The following is a 13088-nucleotide window of genomic DNA, read 5'->3' as shown; positions in this document are numbered from 1 at the left end:
GTGTGTGCGCGCGAGCACGCAGGGAGAGTTGTTGTTTTGGTTTGTTTTAGACAGGGTCTTTCCACATAATACATAGCTCTGGCTGTCCTGGAACCCACTATATAAACCAGGCTAGCCCCAAATTCAGAGACCCACCTGCCTCTGCCTCCTGAGTGCTGGGATTAAAGGTATGTACCACCCTGCACCCAGCCACATGTTTCTTTTTAAGACTTGGTTTCATTATTTCATTCTGGCTGCAACTTGCTGTGATTGAAGGCACATGCCACCACGCCAAGCTCCCCAGTATGTTTAGTGTGCGATCCAAACCTCCTCCATTGTCCTAGCCTACCCCCTTCTCAGCCCTCCCACTCAGCCACTCTTCCCCTTCGCTTATCATACCCTGAACATGCTTGTTGACCTGCTGTTCCCCGATGTGTGCCAGACAGAGACAATAAGCACCTGGGCCTGGACTGCTCCTCCTCATTCCCAGCAGGCTGGCTTTTTCTTATTACTTAAGTCCAGTTTGTTATGCAGCACTCACAGAAATTTTGCTGACTGTGTTAGGGTTTTAGTGCTGTGAAGAGAAACCATGACCAAGGCAACTCTTTTTGTTGTTGTTGTTGTTGTTGTTTTTTTATTTTTCAAGACAGGGTTTCTCGGTGTAGCCTTGACTATCCTGGACTCGCTTTGTAGACCAGGCTGGCCTCGAACTCACAGTGATCTGCCTGCCTCTGCCTCCCCAATGCTGGGATTAAAGGTGTGCGCCACCACCGCCTGGTGACCAAGGCATCTCTTATAAAGGAGAACATTTAACTGGGGCTGGCTTATAGTTTCAGAGATTTAGTCCATATTGTCATGGTGGGAAACACGGAGACATGCAGGCAGACGTGGTGCTGGAGAAGGAGCTGAGAGCTCTACATCTGGATCCACAGGCAGCAGAAGGGGACCATGCCACACTGTCCAGACTTGAGCTTATAAGGCCTCAAAGCCTGTTTTCACAGTGACACACTTCCTCCAACAAGGCCACACCTTCTAATGGTGCCACTCTCTATGGGCCAACCATTCACACACCTGAGTCTGTGGGGGGTCATTCCTAGTCAAACCATCACACTGGCCATGTGGACTAATTGGCTGCCTGGTCATTCTGTCATTTGCCCTACCTTTTTCATGTGTCCCAGATCTGGGGACCGAGCCCTTTTCACTCAGCCTGGACCGAAATGTGCATCTGCTTGGGGTCAGGGGTGTCCTCTTTTCTGATGGCCGCAGCATGTACCTCTTTGTAAACACCGTGTTTTGCTTTCACTGTGGGCCACCCAGAGTGCCTACAGAATGTATGTACATCACTCCATGGCAGAGGAACCAGATTTTACTGCTATATATACAGCCACACTTGGTGCAGACTAGGTGCTTACTTACTACGCCTTTACTGGATCCTAGCAGCCGATATCTACCAAGTGCTTACTATGTGCCAGGCACTCACTGCTCCCAGCATTTGGCATCTATTAGCTTATTCAGCCCAGCAAGGGAAGTAACACAAGCGAACGGGGACCCAGGAAGAGGCTTTGCCAGGATCACGATGCTGGGAAATGATGACACCAGGATGTTATGCCGCCCGATTCCAGAAGAGACACGCTGCCTTATGTCACCACAGCAGGAGGTTAAAGGGCTGGAGGATGACCCAGGGCCTGGGAGCAGAGAGGTCGGTGAGAAGCAGCCTTCAGCAGAGGGAGAGCCTGGAGGGTTGGGTTCCCCTGCTGCGTCCAGCTAGGGGCATGGAGCAGGAGGAAGGTGAGTCCTGACTGTCAACTTGGGACAGTCACTTCATCCCACAGGGAGTGGCGCAGTGTGGTGAGGAAGAGGCTGGTGAACAGGGCTGTGACCATACTGACTGGAACGGGGGATTAGGGAAGAGCAGGCTTCCAGGTGGCGGCCTGGGAAGAACGTAGTTGCTACAATAATGGTTCCGGCTGCATTGAGGTGCTGGGTCGGGGGCGTAGGCATAAGGTTATTGTGTAATTCAGATGCTGGGTTCTATAACCATCCCCCACCCCCGCCCCTGGTTCTGAGACTCTCCTATCTCACTGTTGTATAAACCCTGCTCTTCAATTGGCCCCTGTTATACCAATAAAGAAGCTCACAGCCAATCACTGATCAAGGGAGGGAATAGGGCTGGACTTCCTGCCATCCAAGGAAGAAGGAGTTAGAGGAGGAAGTCCGGGACTCAGCCACTGGCAGATAGATGTCCAGGAGGGACCAGGAGAGAGCTCAGCAAGGAAAGCTACAAAGTGCAAGTATCACTGGGACGCACTGGGAAGAAGCCACATTAGCTTAGAGGGTTAAGAACAGATTAATAACTGTTCAGTTATTGTGCTGTGAAGCTTGTTAAAATGCTATAATTGAGTCTCAATTGGTGTGATGGCTGGATTAAGAGAGAAACTGAGAAACAGTTTTATAAAAAATAACTTTAACACGGGTGTGTGTGTGTGTAAGAAGACAGCCCTCAAGACTAGCAGACCAGCCACTGGCTGGAGGTAGGCTAGGGTTGGGAAAGTATAAAGGTGACACATTGTGTCTGATGGAGGAAACGAAGTGGAGAGAGCAGCCATTTACCCAGATGAGGAATATGAGAACAAGCTGGAGGATCCATTCAATGTGGGACACGATACTTTAGACAGTGTGTGGGAGCCCGGTGTGGTGGCACACGCCACCCCTTTAATCCCAGCACTCGGGAGACAGCGGCAGGTGGATTGATGTGAGTTTGAGGCCAGCCTGGTCTACAAAGTGAGTCCAGGACAGCCAAGGCTAACACAGAGAGACCCTGTCTTGAAAAATAAATAAATAAAGTTTGTGGGCCATCCTGGTAGATGGCAGCCAGGATTCTCCTGGACATCTGGGCCAGGTGCACGAGGGACACCTAGTCTGGAAAGTAACCAATAAGAGCAATCAGAATCTAGATTAATGCTTCTCAACCCTCCTAATATTGCAACCCTTTAATACAGTTCCTCATGTTTAATGATCCCCAGCCATACATTTATTTTAATTCTATTTATTTTGTATACAGTGCTCTGCATGCAGGTACACCTGCAGGCCAGAAGAGGGCATCAGACACATTATAGCCGGTTGTGAGCCACCCTGTGGTGGCTGGGACTTGAACTCAGGATCTCTGGAGAGGCAGTCGGTGCCTTTAACCTCTAGCCATCTCTCTCCAGCCTCCTATTTTTGTTGCTACACTCATAGCTGTAATTTTGCTACTGCTATGAATTGTGATGTGTTTTCCAATATGTGGTTCTGCGTCTCCCGGGAAGCCCGAACGCCACTGGGCTTTTAGTGCGCACTTCTCCGCTGGAAGGTCCGAGCGCCATCAGTCTCTAGGCAGAAAAGGATGAGTGTGTCACAAGATCCCCAGTCCAGCCAGGGGTGCGGGGAAACGCGTTTCTCTGTAATAAGTATTACTGCTTTTTTCCCTGCGCTACTGGCCCCAGGCTAGGTGGCAGTGGGGAGCTCAGGGCCTGGCCTGTCTTGGACAAGAACAGCGGGGAGCCCCAGTGAGTTCTAGAGGTCACTGTGGTGGTTCAGAGGTGACTGCTTCGCCAGCAGTAGAGTCTGGGGGTCTAGCGATGAATTCAGGTTGCCTTTCTTTCCCCAGTGCTATAGCTCAGAACAAACAGCCAGTGAAGTAGACGGTGTGGATGGTGCTCGCTGCTTAATTTTATGTGAAACAGGGACATTATGAATCTCGGGCAGAGGGGAGGGGTTTTGAGGATGAATGTGTCTCATTGGCTGGGACTTAGGCTGTTGGTGATGCCCTATTTGCATAGGTAAAGTCAGCAAGCATGTGGCTGAGCACCTGTAGCCACCTGGGGGTTGTGCCAGGTACTTCCTCAGGCAGGCACAGACACACAGAGAGAGCTTTGTCCCACGCTCTAAGGATGAGTTTTTAAATCTCAAGTTTGAGATTTCTGGGGTTTGAACACTCTCCATCTCACTAGTCCCGGGTCAGTTCCCTTGGAGGCACGGTCCACAAGCCCCACACCCCAAAACTTAGGTGATCCCTGTAAAAGGGGTCACTACCTACAGGCTGAGAACCACTCGCCTAGAAGGAAAAGGATTAAGGGAACTGTGGGCATAAGAGCCCCCACGGGACAGTCCTAAAACAGCATTTCTCAGCTAGGCACACATCGAGAGCACTGCTCCCTGGGAGAAGGGGGGCCCTTCCAGCGCTCACACCTCCCACTTACAACTCCAGCAAGTATTGGAACTCTGCTCGATGAGGAAGCAAGCCAATGGAGCATCGTCACCAAATACCTGGCAGAGGCAAGGAAATGTAGCCGGGCTTTGTGGGGCACACCTTTTAATCCCAGCACGTGGGAGCTAGAGGAAGGTAGATCTCTGAGTTTGAGACTACTAGCCTTGCCTACTGAGTGGGTGAGTTCTAGGGCAGGAGCTAGGGCTATGCAGTGAAACCCTGCCCCTCCCCCCAACCCCCAAAACAGGCAGTGTTTCTTCTGGTTCAAAATCCAGAAGCATAGTCCATCATATACAATGGGGACGGAAAACATAAAGTGTGGTGACCAGGACTTGGCTCCTTTATATTTTGGTGGCTCCAGTAGCAGAGAGGAAAACTAGAAACAGGGCAGGGCAGGGCTGCAAACCCTCAAGGCCTACTCCGCAGCTGCCTGCCAGCTAGGTCTGAGGTCTCAAGAGTCTACAACCTGTCCAAACAATGCTACCAGCTGGAGGTCAAGTGTGCAGAACACATAAGCCCATGGGTGACATTTCACACCCAAACCATAACATTTTGTCAGAAAACCACATTAAATTAGAGCAAAGCAAGAGCCCCCCCCCCTAAAAAAATGAATTATAGCTCCGGGGGATACCAGAAAGTGAGGTGCCCTGTTACCCAGTGGCTGTCACTGTCGGTGTGCACAAGGCAGACTATGAAAAGCCCACATGCCCCCCCATTCCATTGCAGGAGACCCTGGAATCTGCATTGCAAAAGAGCCGTAGGTACTGCCTCTATAATGGAGAACTCCTGTGGAATAAAGACGAAGGTCTATCGATCCCTGCTTCTCGGAAGGTCACTGGTAACCATGAGAGAGGGAATTTCAGTGGCATCGTGGGAGTGGAAGCCAGATTGCAGTGGGCGGAAGAATGAAGGGGAGGCGAGAGAGAAGACGGCAGACGCGGACCCCTTTTGGGAGATGTCTGTCTGAGAGACAGAAGCAAGAGCATCATCCCCCTCAAAGGCTGCCCTCCGTCTCCTGGAGAGAGCTGGAAAAGAGGGTGGAGGCAATTTGGAGGCTGAGTAACACGTTCCACAGACCCTCAGAACTTTCCAGGGAGACAAGCAGGCGCGTGCTTAGCTGAGTTCGTGCTGCCAAGCCTCAAACCAAATCAGTTGTGTGTGTTCTCAGTCTACACAGTCAGGTTTAGGTTAGTCCAGTGTCCCAGATCAGACCCTGTTACTGCCCTAGTATTGCTCTACAGCAACTACTATGCCCCACCTCACATCAGGGGCTGTTTATGTTTTAAACCCCTGCACCTGCCAGGGGTGGTAGTGGCGCACGCCTTTAATCCCAGCACTCAGGAGGCTGAGGCAGGCAAATCACTGTGAGTTCGAGGACAGCCTGGTTTACAAAGTGAGTCCAGGATAGCCAAGACTACACAGAGAAACCCTGTCTCAAAAAACAAGACCAAGGGCTGGAGAGATGGCTCAGTGGTGAAGAGCACTGTCTGTTCTTCCAAAGGTCCTGAGTTCAATTCCCAGCAACCACATGGTGGCTCACAACCATCTATAATGAGATCTGGTGCCCTCTTCTGGCGTACAGGCACACATGCTGTATAAATAATAAATCTTAAAAAACAAAACAACAACAATAATAATAAACCCCTCCACCTACTACCCTACTTCCTTCTGTCTTCACCTACCCTACTTGGCCCTGCACCTAGGCCTCCTGGAGCCGCTGCTATTTTCCAGTTTTGTCCCACTCTTATCAGCCTTCTGGTCATCTTGAGCTCCGCTCACTTAGGTGCCACACTTAGAAGAGCCGGTACCATGCCAGCCTCTGCTGTAGAAGCAAGTGGAATAAATGATCCTGTATCCACTTCTTCTGGTGGCTTTCTCCCTGCTAGTCTGTATCCTTCTGGGAATCACCAGCCCAGGAAACCAGCCAGTGGGGGTTTCACCAGGGAATACATGTTAAGCATAGAGTAAATGTTTACATTATGGGGTATCCATAGTCTTCACCTTCCCCTCACCAAGCCGCACTGACACTCTTTTGGTCGTTTCCTCCCAGGAAGAATCAGAAGCAGGTTCTAGAGAGCTGCATCTGATGGCACCGGTGTCTCCCAGCCCCTAGAGCAAGGCACCTCTGGATGGTGCAAGGGAAGGAAGACTTGCGTTCCTTCTTCGGAATTATTCATTGATTCTCTCAAGTTCTACACATCGGTTCATACGAGATACTGGATGCTGTTGTAAAACACTAAATCACTACATAAATTCTGGTTGTTATCAGGCTCTTGAGGTCCTTGTAAAATAGCAGATCAGCGTCACGACACCAAAAGAAAAAACCCTTCATTTGTCATTTTCAATGAGGAAAACTCTCAGGGCAATACAGCTTTACGAAGTTTGCTTCTCTCCAAAGACAACTTCAAGCCGTCAGCGGCTGCTCAGGCATGTTTAGGACGACTATGAGTGAAGCTCCGCCTCCCCAGTCTCTAAGCCACGCCCCTACGTAAGCGCCGGCCTACTAGGCCCCTTTGGAATTAATTGGCACTTCTCTAGACCAATAATAAGTGAAATTGCTGTCAACGTCCGGTGAGAGAACGGGACTTCCGTGCTGGTTGCTAAGACACTCTTGCTCGCTCCTTGACAACCCTGGCGGGGGTGCGCTGGCAGCGGCCTCGGCTCCGGCCCCCGCGGGAGCAGGTGAGGCCGCGGAGTGCGGCGGGCAGCGCGGTGGGGCGGGCTGGCCTGGAGGGAGGACGGGAGGACGCGTGGGGCGGAGAAGGCCTGGCCCAGAGTGAGGCCCCACCTTGGCCCTCCGACAGAGGTTCCCGGCCCAGGACCTCCCCTTGCCCCAACGTAGGGGACCACGGAGCTGGGCAATGACATGGCACCCCACTACCACCACCACCGCTCTGCAGGGCGCTCCTCCTCACCTACCCTGGGTTCTGTTTAGAGTGCTCTCGCAGTCTCCCAGTTCTGACTCCCGCAGCACTTTGTCTCCGCGCCACCTCGCTGCTGGCTGGTGGTGTCAATCGCTTCGTCCCAGACCACTTGGTTTTGAGATTTGGCGACGTCCTGGGATTCTGGGATGGCTGTTGCCTTTTGGGGAGGACTCATCTATAAAGACGAAATTGGATTGAACTGTCGCAAAGGCGTTTTGGACTCTGGCGTCCTAGGATGTTGTTTTCGGACTCAACTATCAGCTCCCTGGAGAGGAGAATGTGTTCCTTTTCCCTCATTTTATGTAATGCAAAGAACTTGGCAAACCTAAGTTTAAGAATCCTGGCGAATTACCTGAGATCTCCTTGGGCACCAGCTGGTGCATCTATAAAGCCAATATTCTCCTTTGGCAATTGAAGTACAAAGGTCCAAGTCCAGTATAGATTCAGGACATGCTAGCTTGCCTTTTTTTTTTTTTTTTTTTTCCTGTGTGTATATGTGTTCCTTTGTGTGCAAGTTCATGTGGAGACCAGAAGTCAACATTTGGTGTCTTACTCAGTCACACTCTCCGCTTTCCTTTTTGAGACAGGGTTTCTCATTGATGCTGGGAGCTCACCATCGGGCCAGATGGCCAGTGAGTTCTGTGGATCCTTCCAGCTACTTCTCCAAAGCTGGGGTCACAGCTGTGGCTGCTCCACCTTGCTTTTTACTGGGGTGCTGAGAAGAAAACTCAGATCTCCATGCTTGTATAGAAGCACTTTATAAACACACCCCCACCCCAATTTCCTTTCTTTGTCTCTTACTACCTCGTGTTTTCCCTCCTAGGAGGAACCCAGAGATTTCCTATGGAACCCACTTAGTGTCCACTGTCTGTCCCTGAACCTCAGACCTGCTCTCTGGCTTTGACCTTTCGGTTAGGGACTCGGTGTGGGGGTGGGGAGAGGAAACCGGAAGAGGTGAATACGGTGGTGTGAGAGCTGGACCCATCCATAGCTTCCCTTTCCCCCCATCCATGATTCTGTCATCTTGTACTTGGGATCAAACATGTCCATTTGCATTTTGCCAGCTGCCAAAATCAAGCTGGCCTGCTTCTCTACCTGCCCACCTGTTCTGCCTGGTTTCTTCCATTCTCTACTAGGCCCATCCCACTGCGGAAGTCACGATTCTGTCTCCATGGGGATATCATAACACCCTTTCCATCGCTGAGGCTGCCCTTCTGGTCCAGGCCTTTAATGCCCACCAGGTGGTCTGTTGCTCTCCTTCCTGTCAACACAGTTACTGAGCACTGTGCTAGCTGCCGCCAGGAAAGCTCCAAGAAGCATGGTGCATGCACCGTGGTGCATGCTTGCAACCCAAATGCTTGGGAGGGAGAAGCAGCAGTTCAGGGCCATCCTCAGTTGCTCAGTGAGTTCAAGACCACTCCTTGTTATATGAGAGCCTATCTCAAAACACAAAAATCCACACTTTTTTTGATTTGTCTTGTTTTTTCGAGACAGGGTTTCTCTGTGTACTCTTAGCTGTCCTGGACTCTCTTTGTAGACCAGGCTGGCCTCGAACTCACAGCAATCCACCTGCCTCTGCCTCCCAAGTGCAGGGATTAAAGACGTGCGCCACCACGCCTGGCTAAGTCCGCGCTTTCATGCCTGGATTTTAGGGCCCCCCTACACTTCTACACCCCAGCCCCAGCCTTTTCTCTCCCTTTCTGTCTCCTAGTCTCAGGAAGCGTGAAATCTTCTCTTGCAGCCACGGCATTGCTCCCCTCTGGAGTGTCCTCCCGTGCCCACTTGGCAGAGTGCTCCCTCACCAGGGCTGCCTCCGGGGCTGCCTTTGACTCTGAGCTTCCCTCACTGTCCTCCCATCCCCCACCCAGTTCTCTGCATTCTCTTTCATGTCTTTCCGCCATGGACCATAACTCCTGGGTCAGTTTTCATATGTGCTGGGAACTCCATGGTGGCAGTGCTGCCTCTCCCATAGTTAGAGTGGAGTGTCAGAAGCATGTGCACTGGGGTGGGGGCTGGGCCTCCAGTTCTCATCCGGATGGGAAGGCACTTAGCTTTGCTCTGCCACGAGCTCAACAGTATCACAGGGAGAAGAGTGCCTGTTGGACCGGGTTTTTTGGGGGAGGAGGAGGATTTTTGAGAGCCTGTGTGTAGAATTCTTCTCCTGGTCTCTGGCTGAAGATCAGTATTAAGAAAATATATATGTTTTGATAATGTGTGTGTGTACGTGTACATACATGTTTATGTGTAGGAATGCCTGTGCGTGTGTTTGTACATGCATATAGAGGCCAGAGACAGATGACCGGTATTTTTCTCAGTCACTCATATATATACATACAGGGTCTCTCTTCAAAAACCTATAGCTAACAGCAACAAAAAAAAAAAACCAAAAAAAACTATAGCTCACTTATTGGCTATACTGACTGACCAGCAATCCCCAGGGTCCTCCTGTGCCTGCCTCCCAAGCACTAGTATTGGAGGCTCATAGCATAGCACCCAGCCACTTCTGGGTGTGTGCACTTCCGTATGAGAGAAAGAGAGGGTGTGGGCATGCACTCGCATCCCCAGTGTGCATGTGGAGGTCAGAGGACAACTTGGCAGCTGTCTCCTTCCACATGGGTTCTAGGGGTTGAACTCAGGTTCTCGGGCTTACACAGCAACATTTTACCCGTGGAGCCATCTCTGCAGCTCTGCACCCAGCTTGTTGTGTGGGTGCTGGGGATCTGAACTCAAATCCTAATGCTGAGCAGCGAGCCAAGCTGAGCCATCCCAGCTCCAGTTCAGTAAGGACCTCTCCTCTCCCAGGAGGCAATTGAAATGTAATTTAATTACAGTGTGGGTATCTTTTGGGCTTCTGCCATGTGCCTGCCACTGGACGGCTCATTCTGGGACAGTAAACGAGACTGCAGTCCCTGAGCTCCAGAGGATTGTCTGGACTCACGACACATGGTGAAGTTGTGATCACTTGTAAGCTATGACTACTGATTAACAATTGCTAGTGGTTTCCTAGGAAATAAATCAGTGCTGCATGCAATTTGGTCCTGTGATAATGTCACTTTTAACTCCTTATGTTCAAATCTGTTCTGCTAAGTGTGGAAGAAATGGTGCAGGAGCCTGTGTAACCCATGCTGTAGGCAGTTGCTCTTGTGCAGAGCCTGTAGCTGCCATAGTTAAGACTTTTTAAAAATTATTTATTTATTTATTAACTATGCAGTGTTTTGCCTGCATGCCAGAAGAAGGCACTAGATCTCATTGGAGATGGTTGTGAGCTACCATATGGTGTCAGGAATTGAACTCAGGACCTATGGAAGAACAGTCAGTGTTCTTAACCACTGAGCCATCTCTCTGCCTCTGGTTATAACTTTTTATTACACTTGTCTCTTAATGGAAATGCTTGGGATCTCATCCAAATTTGGGTATGTCCATGGGGGTATACTGTGTGAGTCACTGTCATTTACCACTCCGTGTTGGACAAAGAAAATGTTGAGCTGCCTAGCTAAACGAGTCAACAGATGTCTCTTCTAGCCCCACCTCTCCCTCCCCTTCCTTTCTTCCTTTCTCTTTCTCCTCCCTCTCCATAATCAAAGCAGAAAGAAGTTTTCACTGGGCCTCAGCATAACTGAGAAAGAGTAAAGGCCTTTTAAAACCAAAGGACACAACTTTTGTCTGCATAGAAAGGTAACTTTGTTTTTTGCTTTTGAGATAGGGTTTCTCTGTTTAATAGAGCCCAAAGTATCCTGGACTCCCTTTGTAGACCAGGCTGGCCTCGAACTCATGGAGATCCAACTGCCTCTGCCTTCCAAGTGCTGGGATTAAAGGTGTATACCGCCATGCCTGGCCCAGCAACTTTTTTTTTAAGGGTCTAAAGTTATCCCCTCCTTACTATCATCCTGTCTCTTGTTTACCTTGTTTACCTGCCGTCCTCCCTCCTTTTCCTTTCCTCTTTTTTTTTCTTAAAGAAAAGTTTCTTAAGACAGGATCTTATGCCAGGTAGTGGTATTGGTGGCACATGCCTTTAATCCCAGCAGTCAGGAGGCAGAGGCAGTTGATGCTCTGTGAGTTTGAGGCCAATCTGGTCTACAGAGTGAGTTCCAGAACAGTCAGGGCTACACAGAGAAAGCCAAGGTTGACTGTGTTGGGGGAAGACAAGGTTTCATGCTGTTGCCTTGTTTGGTGAAACCATTGTGTAGGCTAGGATGGCTTCTGCGTGCTGAGATTGCAGGTACGTTGCCCACGCCCAGCTAGATGATGGGTTCCTGATGCCCTTACAGTACAGTGGGAGAATGGCAGCCTTACTCTGTCCTGACCTGGGTAACCAGGCCTCTAGGGATCCAGCTGTCACCTGACCTCACTGCTGGTGTCCCTGGACCCTTCTCCTCACTGTCAGCTTTGTTCTCATTTGTTTGTAAAGGCGGAGTGTGGACATGTCAGGAAAAGCAGTGATGTGATGACCAAGGTACCCAGTGCATGTGCCCAGTGTGGGTATGTGGAAGGCGTGGAGGAGCCACACTTGTCCCCAGTGTGGGTATGTGCAAGGTGTGGAGGAGCCACACTTGTCCCCATTGTGGGTATGTGGAAGGCGTGGAGGAGCCACACTTGTCCCCATTGTGGGTATGTGCAAGGTGTGGAGGAGCCACAGTTGTCCCCAGTGTGGGTATGTGCAAGGCGTGGGGGAGCCACACTTGTCCCCAGTGTGGGTATGTGGACGGTGTGGAGGAGCCACACTTGTCCCCCGTGTGGGTATGTGGAAGGCGTGGAGGAGCCACACTTGTCCCCAGTGTGGGTATGTGGAAGGCGTGGGGGAGCCACACTTGTCCCCAGTGTGGGTATGTGCAAGGCGTGGAGGAGCCACAGTTGTAGAAAGTAGAGCTATTGTGGATCATTGTTGCTCAAGCATAGTCATGGTTGTCAAGATTTATTTAAAGCATGTGTTGCTTTAGTGCACCAGGTTTTTCTCATACTATCAGTGGTCAAATTAATGTTCTGCATAAAGATACAAACAGAATCTCTCAAAAGTGACCTTAGAATGGCCACTGTGGCTAAGCTGGCTCTCGCCTTTCCTTGGTCTTCTGGTAGTATTCTTATTATTCTCTTGTGCTTGCCTGTAATAGACTAGACGTGCAGGCAGTGCATTCAGCCTTAGCCTCTGTTACAACCACAATTTTCTCCTTAAAATACAAAAGAGGGGCAGCTATGGGAGACACTGAGGTCGTGAGTTCACAGATAAGCACTAGGGGAAGCTAGACTGTTAAACACGCAAGGCTGCTTCAAAGGAAGCAGTGCACAGCCTAGAAGGCACGGGAGCAGATGTGGGTAATAGGGGACCTTTGCCCCATCTTGTGGCTGAGATCACACTGGGGCTTCCCCAAGACCCTTATCACGAGCTTACCAATCTACAGAATCTGTCTTTATGGAGGATGTCACATGTACTTTACAAAGAGTTTTGATGTGGTCATGTCTTAAGCTTTGTGGTGCACATGGGATTGAGTTCATTGTCACCAGGATATTTTTCGCCAAACTGTGCTGTTGTTAAATACACCTAAAATAAACTATGCCAGGTTAGACTTTAGACATTTGAACCAACACCAGCTACTTAGTCATATTGAGCTGAAGTGCCTTCCTGCCTCCCACAGGTCCTTGCTCTCCTGGCTGTGTGGTTGTAGGGACGCGCCTACCCCACCCCCCACACCCCCTTGGGTAGAGGCAGGAGGCAGACACAGATAGGTGGCTGACCAGGAAGATGCCAATATTGAAGTTACTTCTTGCGTCAGGAGGATGGATGATCTGGGCTCAGATCCTGGCTCTACAAATGTTGGCTATTACTCCCAGGGCCAGCGACCAACTCTCCCGAGAACTGGGTGCCTTATTCTCCCCTCCCGCAGGGCCCTCCTTAAGAGTTAGAAGACAGTCCGTTGGGAAGCTGTTGTAGTGTTGAAATGAAG

The sequence above is a fragment of the Acomys russatus genome, chromosome 17, assembly GCF_903995435.1.
Source record: "Acomys russatus chromosome 17, mAcoRus1.1, whole genome shotgun sequence".
Taxonomy (NCBI): domain Eukaryota; kingdom Metazoa; phylum Chordata; class Mammalia; order Rodentia; family Muridae; genus Acomys; species Acomys russatus.
This window is presented reverse-complemented; position numbering follows the sequence as displayed.